The sequence below is a fragment of the Haemaphysalis longicornis genome, unplaced genomic scaffold (genome assembly GCF_048455015.1).
Source record: "Haemaphysalis longicornis isolate Haplotype H1 unplaced genomic scaffold, Haemaphysalis longicornis Haplotype H1 scaffold_20, whole genome shotgun sequence".
NCBI classification, from domain to species: domain Eukaryota; kingdom Metazoa; phylum Arthropoda; class Arachnida; order Ixodida; family Ixodidae; genus Haemaphysalis; species Haemaphysalis longicornis.
The window spans coordinates 3,854,136-3,864,634 of record NW_027526296.1 but is presented as its reverse complement, the minus strand read 5'-3'; the positions used below and the strand labels follow the sequence as shown (position 1 = coordinate 3,864,634).

The 10,499-nt window shown below is 50.4% G+C and overlaps 1 long non-coding RNA gene across 2 annotated transcripts; it reads left to right on the top strand.

Moving 5' to 3' along the window:
• Window positions 1–476: 476 nt before the first annotated feature.
• LOC144172265 (uncharacterized) lies at window positions 477–9,444 on the top strand. Of its 2 annotated transcripts, none has more exons than XR_013322982.1 (3): window positions 477–716; window positions 6,423–6,542; window positions 8,027–9,444. It is a non-coding gene; the product is annotated as an uncharacterized LOC144172265 (long non-coding RNA). The 2 variants fall into 2 exon arrangements; XR_013322983.1 differs by lacking the exon at window positions 477–716 and adding an exon at window positions 2,641–2,735.
• Window positions 9,445–10,499: the final 1,055 nt, after the last annotated feature.

Genomic DNA, 10,499 nt, shown 5'->3' with positions numbered 1-10,499 from the left:
GGCTTGCTCAAAAATTCTGTCTTTACTGCTACTCTTTGTATTAAATGCGCATTTACTCTTAACATTTCCCACGAGGTCTGGGTTATGTCCTTGCATTTGTCGGTGATGTTCCATCACTGTTCCGTGTGAAGCAATATCAATAAGTGAATCGGTTCTGTTGGTGCTCTTCGTGTTGCGGCGGGAAATTGTGTGCAGTGTCGGCTTTAAGAAATTCCGAGCTAATTCTTATGGTCCCCTAATTCGCTTAGAAGGCGCTGCAAATGCCCAAGGTGGCTCGAAAAATAACCGCCGTCTCTACTTCCTACAGCGGGTGAAACTCACAATGCAAATGCTTCGATATAGACGGTATTCATTCAAAAGTTTAGCGGGCGATTTTCTTCGCTTGGCCACACTGAAAGCCGCCATGTCTGTGGCCACTGTGCTAGCGCATGCGCTGTGCGCCCACATCTCGAGAAAATAAAAAAAAAACACCGGTGTCCCGTTTGTCGTCTGCCGCGTTTCAACCCAATTATCGGTAGTGGCGTCAAGAGATATATTATTAATCGCATTCACATTATGTGGTGGTGCTCTACCTGCCATCGATAACTTCGCATCACCGGAGGATGAAACCGCGGCAGAGAACGGCCGGAACGGCGCGCAAAAGTGCGACACTGCAGTTGGCTGCCGCCGTGGATGCCGACGCAAGTGCACCCGCACTGTATCCACGACTTTGTCTGGTAAGTTCCCTCTAATACATGGTTGATTACAAAAACCGAATAATTTCTTTGGAGAGCTGTTTCACGCGTACGCCGATTTAGCGATGGTAGCGAATGCGAGGCCGCTTCCCGAGCCGTGCTGTAACCCGAGCGCTGACGGATCGCAAGCGCCCTTTGAACAAATCCCTCGAGTTTGGCTTCCGTACGGCAACGTTTTCTGCATATGCCTTCGGGCGATCGCTTATCCGCGAGCATACGCGTGCCTTATCGCGACGCAGTCGCACGCATATGTGGGCTCAAACGTTTTTACCGCTCTACCTACTCGTGCACGCCCCCGTGTGCAAACATGTTTTCAAATAAATTGGAATGAAAACTTAGGCAGGCAGCAATGCGTCACCATCAGCTTCGCAGTCACCAGTCGCGGTCGCACGCTGGATGCCTTGTCGGTTGTTCGTACGAGGGATAAAAAACAGGCGCGCTCTTGTTTTTTATTTAAATCGCGGCAATCACTGACACTGACAATCACTGACATCACTGAGATTTTCTTCAGACTCCAATTCCAGAGAAAATCTGCTGTTGCAGTGACCAACCACTTCCGCTGGTGCCGTGTAGATTCAATGTGCAAGTCTTGACGCAGAAAAATGACTAGGACCCAGATTTCGGAAGTGTAGTGGACGCGCATTTCACGGCGCGCTGAAGGTGCGTTTCTCACGCTCGCTCGGGCGGCGGTTCGTGTTACCGGACCCGCCGGATGTGTGACGCGTGAGCTATCGTGTTCCACGCCTGCGCCGCTGCGCCATCGGGGACCGGGGGGGTTTATTTCTCTTCGCTTAATAAAGACACTTGAGTTCCAGCAACCGGTCGGTGTGGTCGCTTTCATCGTCGCTCGTCAGCCGACGAGACATGGTGTCAGAAGTGGGATAAAGTTAGCGACACATCGATCAATTATTAATAGCAAGGTGCGTAGCATGCAAAACACGCTATGGCGGATGGAGATCCTTCTATCCAGTTCAGCGGCACCGGGCTTCAACCGCCACCGAAATTCGATTTTGGGAACCCAAGCTCTTGGAAAGAATGGGTCTACCAGTTCGACGAATATTGCTATGCATCTGGGCTCTACCAAGCGCCGGGAGAAGTACAGGTCAGAATGCTTCTTTACGACATGGGATCCCAAGACGCCCGCTGCGTTCTCGACACTCTAGCATTGTCCAGCGAAGACTGGAGCTCGCTAGAAGAAGTTCACCGATCACTTCATCCACCCGGTCAACAAGGTCTACGAAAGTGTCCGCTTCCACCGTCGAACCCAGGGCGAAGGCGAAACCGTAGACGAGTTATACACTGCGCTGCGTACACTTGTCAGAAAGTGCAACTACGCCTCAGCGGAAGTGGAAGAACGACTCGTTCGAGACAGGTTCGTCGTGGGTCTCCGGGACTTTAACCTTGTGGACAAACTGTGCCGAACACAAAAGCTTACCCTTGAAGAAGCAAGACTACAGGCTCGCATCAACGAAGATGCCGTGAAAGCCCGTGCAGCAGTGTTCCAAAAAGAGCCGAATCCTGCTCACGTTGTGGCCGATGCCAAAGTTCAAAAGCGCTTCCAAAAGCCGCGACATGGCTCGGATTCTCAAGGGAGCTCCGGCAAGCGTGTTACGAAGTTCAAAAGCGCTTCCAAAAGCCGCGACATGGCTCGGATTCTCAAGGGAGCTCCGGCAAGCGTGTTACGAAGTCCAACACAAGCGACGCTACCACGAGCTGCAGATACTGCGGTCGACCAACGCATCCTCGAGCAGATTGCCCAGCTAGGCAAGCCAAGTGCAAAGGGTGTAATCGGATTGGACACTTCGAAGCAGTCTGCGAAAAGAAAAGCAAGAAGAACATGGGAGCTCTCACACTGCACTCCGTAGCAGCCATCACCAGAGCCAAGTTCGTAAAAGTGGCCGTCAACGGGCTACGCTAACTTCAAGGTTGATTTGGGTGCGGAGGTGACAGTGGTACCGGACTCGTTTCCAGGCATACCGAAACAGCTGCAAAAGCCAGAAGGTGAGCTTACGGGCCCAGGAAATTACTCCCTCACCGTTCTCGGAACATTCCAAGCGAAACTGAGCTGGAAAGGTAGGTATACAGTGCAAACAGTGTATGTTGTGCCTTCGCAAGACCCGCCGCTTCTTGGATTCCCTGCGATACAGGCTCTCGGAGTTATACGGTTCGTGGACAGTGTAACGGATTCTACCGTCACTTTGAAGGACAGTCTCTTTGATGGCTTGGGCGAGCTGCAAGACGAATACGTGATACGTCTCCAACCAGGCGCCAAACTATTCTCACTCAGCGTGCCGAGAAGAGTACCGATTCCGCTTCACAAACCAGTTCGAGAGGAGCTCACCAAGCTCGAATCCCAGGGAGTCATCCAACGGGTGGACCGTCTCATACCATGGTGTTCCGGTATGGTGGCTGTTCCAAAAGCAGGAGGAGGCTACCGAATATGCGTTGACCTCACCCAACTCAACGAAGTCGTGCTTCGGGAGCGTCACATACTACCCTCAGTCAAGAACATCCTGGGACGCCTCGGATCAGCAAAGGTATTCTATTCTCTCAGCTCGATGCTACCGCTAGCTTCCACCAGGTGAAGCTTTCAGAAGAAAGTCAAGAACTCACTACGTTCATAACACCAATGGGAAGATTCCGTTTCCAAAGGCTACCTTTTGGAATCTGCTCAGCGCCAGAATATTTTGAGCGACAGATGAGCAGAATTCTGGAAGGCCTCGCATGATTGACGACATTCTTGTCTTCGGAGCACCGCAGCAAGAGCACGACCAACGTCTCAAGCAGGTGTTACAGCGCTTGGAAGAAGCGGGAATCAAGCTGAACCACAAGAAATGCACGTTCTCTGCAAACCAAATCAAGTTTCTTCGAGTCGTGGTTAGCGCACAAGGAATCAGTCCCGATCCAGAAAAGGTCGAGGCCTTGGCCAAGCTACCAACCCCATCGGATGTCAGCGGTGTCCAAAGACTGCTGGGAATGGTGAACCATGTGGGCCGCTTCATTCCTCATCTTTCCGACATCACAGCACCGATCAGGGCATTGCTTCAAAAGAGAAACTCGCTTTGGGGACCATGCCAGCAAGCTGCTTTCGACAAGCTCAAAAGCTTGCTCAGTTTAGAGGTCTGCATGGCTAAATATGACCCATCGTACCCCACGGTTGCGTCAGCTGACGCAAGCTCATACGGTCTCGGAGCCGTATTGCTTCAAGATCAACCATCGGGAGAACGACGAGCGGTTGCTTACGCCTCACGATCCCTAACGGACACTGAAAGCCGCTACAGTGAAACAGAAAAAGAAGCTTTGGCTGTGACGTGGGCTGTCGAGAGGTTCGACCAGTTTCTGAGGGGCATCGCATTTCAAGTCGAAACGGATCATCGTCCTTAGTCACGCTCCTGGGATCAGCAGAACTCGACATGATTCCGCCCAGAATCCAGCGCTTGCGAATCCGTCTTATGCACTATCAGTTCACTGTTCTCTACATCCCTGGCAAGCTGATCGCCACGGCAGACACGCTGTCAAGGGCTCCTATTCAGGGACACGATCCTGAGCGAAGTCAATGGCAGACAGACTCCATCGAGTTATTCATCGGGGAAGTCGTTACCGCAGCTGCCAACCTCATGTCCTCCCGCATGTATGCCTTACGCAAGCACCAAGCGGAAGACGGCATCTGTTCTGGGCTACTCCGCTTCTGTGAGAAAGGATGGCCAGAAAACGTCTCAAAGGTTCCAGTTCATCTAAGGGAGTACTGGAAGGAAAGAGGCAACATCACAGTGTGCGATGGCTTCTTGCTCAAAGATCGCCGCATCATTATTCCAAGCCTGATGCGCCGTGAGGTACTTCAGCAAATCCACGAAGGCCACCAGGGCATTGGACGGTGCAAGGCAAGGGCAAGGGACGCAGTTTGGTGGCCTACCCTTAACAGCGAAATTGAGCAGCTCGTAACATCGTGTGAGAAATGCGCTCAGACGAGAGTTCAGCGTTCGGAGCCACTAATCGCAACACCGACTCCAAATCGGCCATGGCAGCGTGTAGGCGCCGACTTGTTTGAACTTGACGGAACTCGCTACATAATCGTGGTGGACTACTACTCTCGTTTTCCGGAAGTAATCAGCTTGTCGTCGACCACCTCCACAGCTGTCATTGCGGCTGTCAAGAGCACGTTCGCGCGACATGGAATACCTGATGTGTTCGTGTCCGACAACGGCCCGCAATTTTCGTCACGGGTGTTCGCGGAGTTCGCGCAGACCTACGGATTTCATCACATCACGAGCAGCCCGGGCTACCCACAGTCAAACGGCAAGGCAGAACACATGGTGCGGACCATGAAGGATCTTTTCACAAAATCAAAGGACCCACACATGGCGCTTCTGGTGTACCGCGACACGCCAGGAGTGAGCGGATACAGCCCATCGCAGCTCCTAATGGGCCAACGTCTGCAAACGACAGTGCCGAAGATGCCAGACACCCTGCAACCGGAGTGGCCGCCACACGACGAAGTCGCAGCTAAGGATAAAGCTAACCGAACAAAACAAAGTCAAGACTTCAACCGTCGTCACGCCGCCCACCAACTCCGCCCACTTGCTGACGGGGAGGATGTGTGGGTGCAGGATATGTCATGTGCAGCAAAGGTGCTCAGCCCAGCAAGAAGACCACGCTCATATGTGGTAGAAACACCGACAGGCATCATTCAGCGCAACCGTCGGCATTTGGTGCCATTCAACGGTGCAGGCATGCCTGATGGCCTTGCGTCTGACAGTTATTCAAGCACAGACGAAACACCAGCAGTGACGGTCGAAAGCTCCGTGTATCAAACCCGCAGGATGTGTGACGCGTGAGCTATCGTGTTCCATGCCTGCGCCGCCGTGCCATCGTGGACCGGGGGGGTTTATTTCTCTTCGCTTAATAAAGGCACTTGAGTTCCAGCAACCGGTCGGTGTGGTCGCTTTCATCGTTGCTCGTCAGCCGACGAGACAGGAAGTACCTTAATTTGAGGAATGAAAAAAAATTGGGCGTTTTAATTAGTGAACAAAGCGGAGTAACGCTAGTTCCATCTTTGGCTCGTTCCTTTTAACTGCGCTATTTTTACTGTGCACCTTAAAACACCCGGTTATTCCTCCCTCCCCCTCTGTGCTTTTACTACATAGCTGCATTTATTACATGGAATGGCGAGTTGATTTTTAAGCAATGCCTTGGGCACAGATGGTATTTAGCAGGTTATTTTATGCACCATTCTTTTTTTAAGCAACCAACCTTCCCAACCGGCAAGCAGACTATTCATATGCTTGCAGGCTCTGTTTTCACCATCCTTGCGTCTGCACATATGTATATTTGTTAAACGTTGCCTGCATACCTTCTAGTCCAGACTTCATATTTGAAAAGCGGCAACTGGCCACAGTTGCCGCTTTTTTAATGGAGGCGAAAAGCAGAAATGCCCATGTTCGAGATTTTGGCAGACGTTAAAATATCCCCAAGTGGTCAAAATTAACCTTAGTCCCTCACTACGGTGTGCCTCATCGCCTGTGTAGTGTCAGTGTGTTAAACCTCATAGTCAATCAAAGTGTTCGTACAAACCTTCTACAAAGCAAGCACTAGCCGTTTTCAACTTTATGTGGTCACTGGTGAACTGACTGTTGTAAGACTGTGCATTGAAGCATGCTTATGTTCACATGTTACTACTCACTCTTGCAGGTCTGAAGCATGAGATCAACCACTGGCTCTCAACAGCCACTCCCCCAGTCCGGCGAAGTCAACAAAAAGCCATCCAGCCACCACTAGGCACACAAGGCTGCAGAAAAAACTTGGCATAGCGTATGCATGTTTCTGGCCTATTTTTGCTTCTCTAAGAAGGTAAAGTTTATGCAGCCTGTGTTGCTTTTCAGTTTCAGTTGTACAACTTTTTTTGATGTTGATTATGCATTTTCGTGTTGAAACGTATAAAAATGTGCAGTGCCAAAGGGACACTGCACCTCCAAAGCAAACTTCATTTTAGATTTTTTTATCCTTCACCTCCGTAAATGCTGGCATCATTACAGGAGTACTTGTCGAACGTTTTGATGTGTGGGTGTTTGCGTCTGTCCCGAATGCAAGATGGTGTGCCACGGTCCCTTAAAGGCGCTGGACCTACCCCACTTGTGATAGTGATGAAAAGCATGTCATAGTCTTCACATAAGCCATATGATGGCCAATTCTTTAAATACGTGTGAACATCCACTGCCTGACTACTCTTTACGTCCCAACTTTCAGCCTCTCATCAGTGCTAGTAAACATCCGACGCGAGGCTGACCCCTTTGCTAAGCTTCACAGAAAAAAGGTCAACCCAACAGCTCAGCCATTACCAGCAGCTGACAATCCTTGTGAATCCTCAGGTGCTGTCAAGTGCACAAATAACTCCGCCATGTGCTCACCTTTGTGAGAGAGAAACGAGCCAAGAATGCCCCAGCAACACATCACTGATGGCCTCCCAGATGGCCGATAGGATTCTCCAGGTACAGCGCGAAGGGGTTTTGAATCCCCTCCCCCAAGCATTTTACTATGCTGCACATAAGCAAGTGCTAGCATTCATTTTGGCAAGGCTCCTTCCATTCTCCCATACCTCCATACACCCCCAACCCCTAAAAGTATTTCTGGCTGTACCAACAGTTGATGGACTGTGAAGAATGAGCACCCTGGAAAGAACTAAAGGAGGTGCTTCAGGTGTGCATTTGGAGGTTGTCAGGTGACACACTGTTGAGTCGAGTTGATACGTGCAGCATACCACGGTAGCAATGCACCAAGCATGTGTGATCCTGCATTCAAGGCCAGTGCACTGCAGGCGTATTAGTAAATGCACTTGCATTGGGTCAAATTAAACTACGCAGCTGTTGAGAAAAACAATGGGGTGTACTCACGGGAGCAAAACTCTAGATTGATGCAAGCTGCAGCTGAAAGGCATTACATGCTGCCGCATGAATAAGTGCCTCCTGCCAAGAAGACACTGGCTGTACGGCCTAGTTTAACAGTACGATGTTCATTTCGTGCTTGTTGCTTTGGCTACATGTGGCTTCGGCCTTGTTTAAGCGTTTTAGCGATTAGCGGTCAGTAATGCATTGAACGTTTTTTTCTTGACCTCTGATTGGGAGCTTAAGCACGCGACAGGCTTCATTAAAATCAAGTCCTAGCACTTCGGGATTTACACTCTATGCGCAGATTGTGACTATTCGTGAAGGACGAGCACAATAGAAAGGAGCAGTAAAAAATTCTTTAGGGCCTCATCTGGGGAGAGTGACCATTTGGGCTCCTTTCCTTGGTTGCAGCAAAGCCAAGGGAATGCGAGCTGTGGACCGGCGACCAAGGACAACTCCACCCGGAGCTGGGATTGTGTGCGCTGGATGTTGCATCGTCAGCTGTCGAGCACTGAGGGCCAAAACCATCGAGGACAGGCGGCCATATCCATGCCAACAGAATCAACCTAAACAACAAGGTGAGCTGGGCAGCTACGGTCTCCCACGGCAAACACACTCAGAGACACATGGTCCCCCAGAGTCAATACACTCACGGCAAACATTCCGATTCATGCTCAGAAATTAACCAAATCCATCACATGCTTGAGTCCGTTATCGTTGGAAAAAAAAGTTCTAAAAGCAGCCCTAACTGAACTTAAGGGAGTCGACACCACTGTCAACCCCGCCTCTTCCAAAACGTCAGACCAGCATCTCAGGCCATCGTTGACTCTAGCCACAGCAGGTTACCGACCTTGGGGTCCTCAGAAATTGGGTCCGCAGATGCAATGGACAATTCTCCATCTGGCTCTACTCAGTTAAAACACTGGGACAAGAAAATTGGCCTCGGCAAACCCCCCTGGCTTCGGGGTCGGATGATTAGTACGTTACGGAAGGTGTGCTTCAAAATTTTGGAGAACAGATCATGGAAACCCTCGTGCGACATTCAAAGCCATGTTAGTGCAATTTGAGGATAAGATTGGTGCTGAAATCACCGGTCTCAACATTTGCATCACCGGTTCTTTGAGGATGCTGCGTGAAGGGGAATGGGCCCCATAAAATCGACTGCACATGCGTCTGGCCTCCGTCAGCGGACAGTTCCAAAGTGCTCACCAATCGTCTAAAGGCACATTCCCACTGGCGACTTGGCACATTGCGTGACGTCGCAAGTGATGAGCCAGGCATCGCTTTTTCTCGCTTTGCGAGGGAGGACAAGATCGCTCTAGGACTGAATCCCCTCGTTGCGCCTCGGCAATGCAAAACCGGATAGCCAATCATGGCTAAGGAGTCAGCTGACGTAGCTGCAAAGGAAAGATTTGTTTACATCCAGCAATGCAAACAATGGTGAGCCGCTGCTGCCGCAGAGGGCTGACTGTGTCTGTCGGGTCAGGGGTCAGGCCGGCAAGGAATTTTTCATGCGCTTCAGTTCTTTGGTCAGTGACTTCACGGTATGCGTGTACTAATCAACAAACAGCGTAGAACTCATCAGTGTGGAAAGTCTTTTCAAATGGCAAACACGGTGTAGAACTTGGAGCGTTCGGAGGCGTCAAAACTTCTGCGTCTGTGAAAAGAAGTGAAATTTGCCGGCCGGGATGCGAGTATTGTTGCATCGAATTAATTACTAAATGCAAAACATGGCTGACCGGCACGTTTCTCCTAAACGTATGGAGCCCTTCTCGCAACACTTCCAAATTGACCAAGCTTTTTTAGAAAACTCTTGAAATTTTCCATTTTGACCCATTACTCACTGTCGGTGATTTTAATGCACATCACACTAAGTGGGGATTGCAAGCATGACACCATTAAAAAGCGAAAACCTTTGGCTTGATGCCCAACAAGAAGGCCTCATCACCCTTACCACTGACCATACGCATCCCACTTGCACCGGAAGTAGTGTGAGCAGTGATGAGCAGCAGTGTGAGCAGCCTTGCCTCACTTTTACAGAACACACGTAAAGGAAGACCACTTTACGCAACACATAAGAGAATCTCGGCAGCGACCACCCGGCAACATCAAACGAAGGTCTGGTAGGCCCGCTTATCCTCATTTACTGAGATGCATTTCAAGGGCTCTGAGTGGTGCAGCGCGATTCCTCACACTCAGTGATTGGTCCACATATCTGAGAAATAACTAACATCAAGGCAAAGGCTGATCAACTGGGCCGAGATGCTGAGCAGGTAACTAATTATACATTTGAAGCAGGGAACCAATGCCAGGTTGACTTGCAGCTTCCCCACATGTGGGAGGCCAAGAGTGGTTTGCAACAGCAGCTCCGCAAGAACAAAGTCAGTTGCAACGTATTTTGTCCCCTGGATTGGCTTGACCAACACATTAAAGAATACTCAGTTATTGCGACAAAATTGGCATGCAGCTTGCGATTGCAGCGTGAGAAGCAACTACCCAAGACATGAAACGTCGTTTGATGCTTAATCGATCTTGGTAAGAGCCAAGCCATACATCGATGCAACCTAATGGGGAATTCCATTGAGAGAACAGGAGCAGTGGCGTCGTGCAGTGAGGAGCAGGTGACAGAACACTTGGGGGCACGCGGGAGCAGGGCCATTGCACCTGCCATGAGTGCGGCACGCACCCGGAGAGCAGGTGGGAGAGGAAAAAACGACGAGGAAAAAACACGGTCCCGACCGGCTGTCGTGGCTTGTGTCGCCAAGATGGGCATACATGATAGCATTTATCAGGTTAAATAAGGCGATCCGGCTACATTACTTGCAGTAGCAGCAATATGAGGCCTGTCTGCAAGATTGGCGAGTGAGGAACAGGCGGTATCACT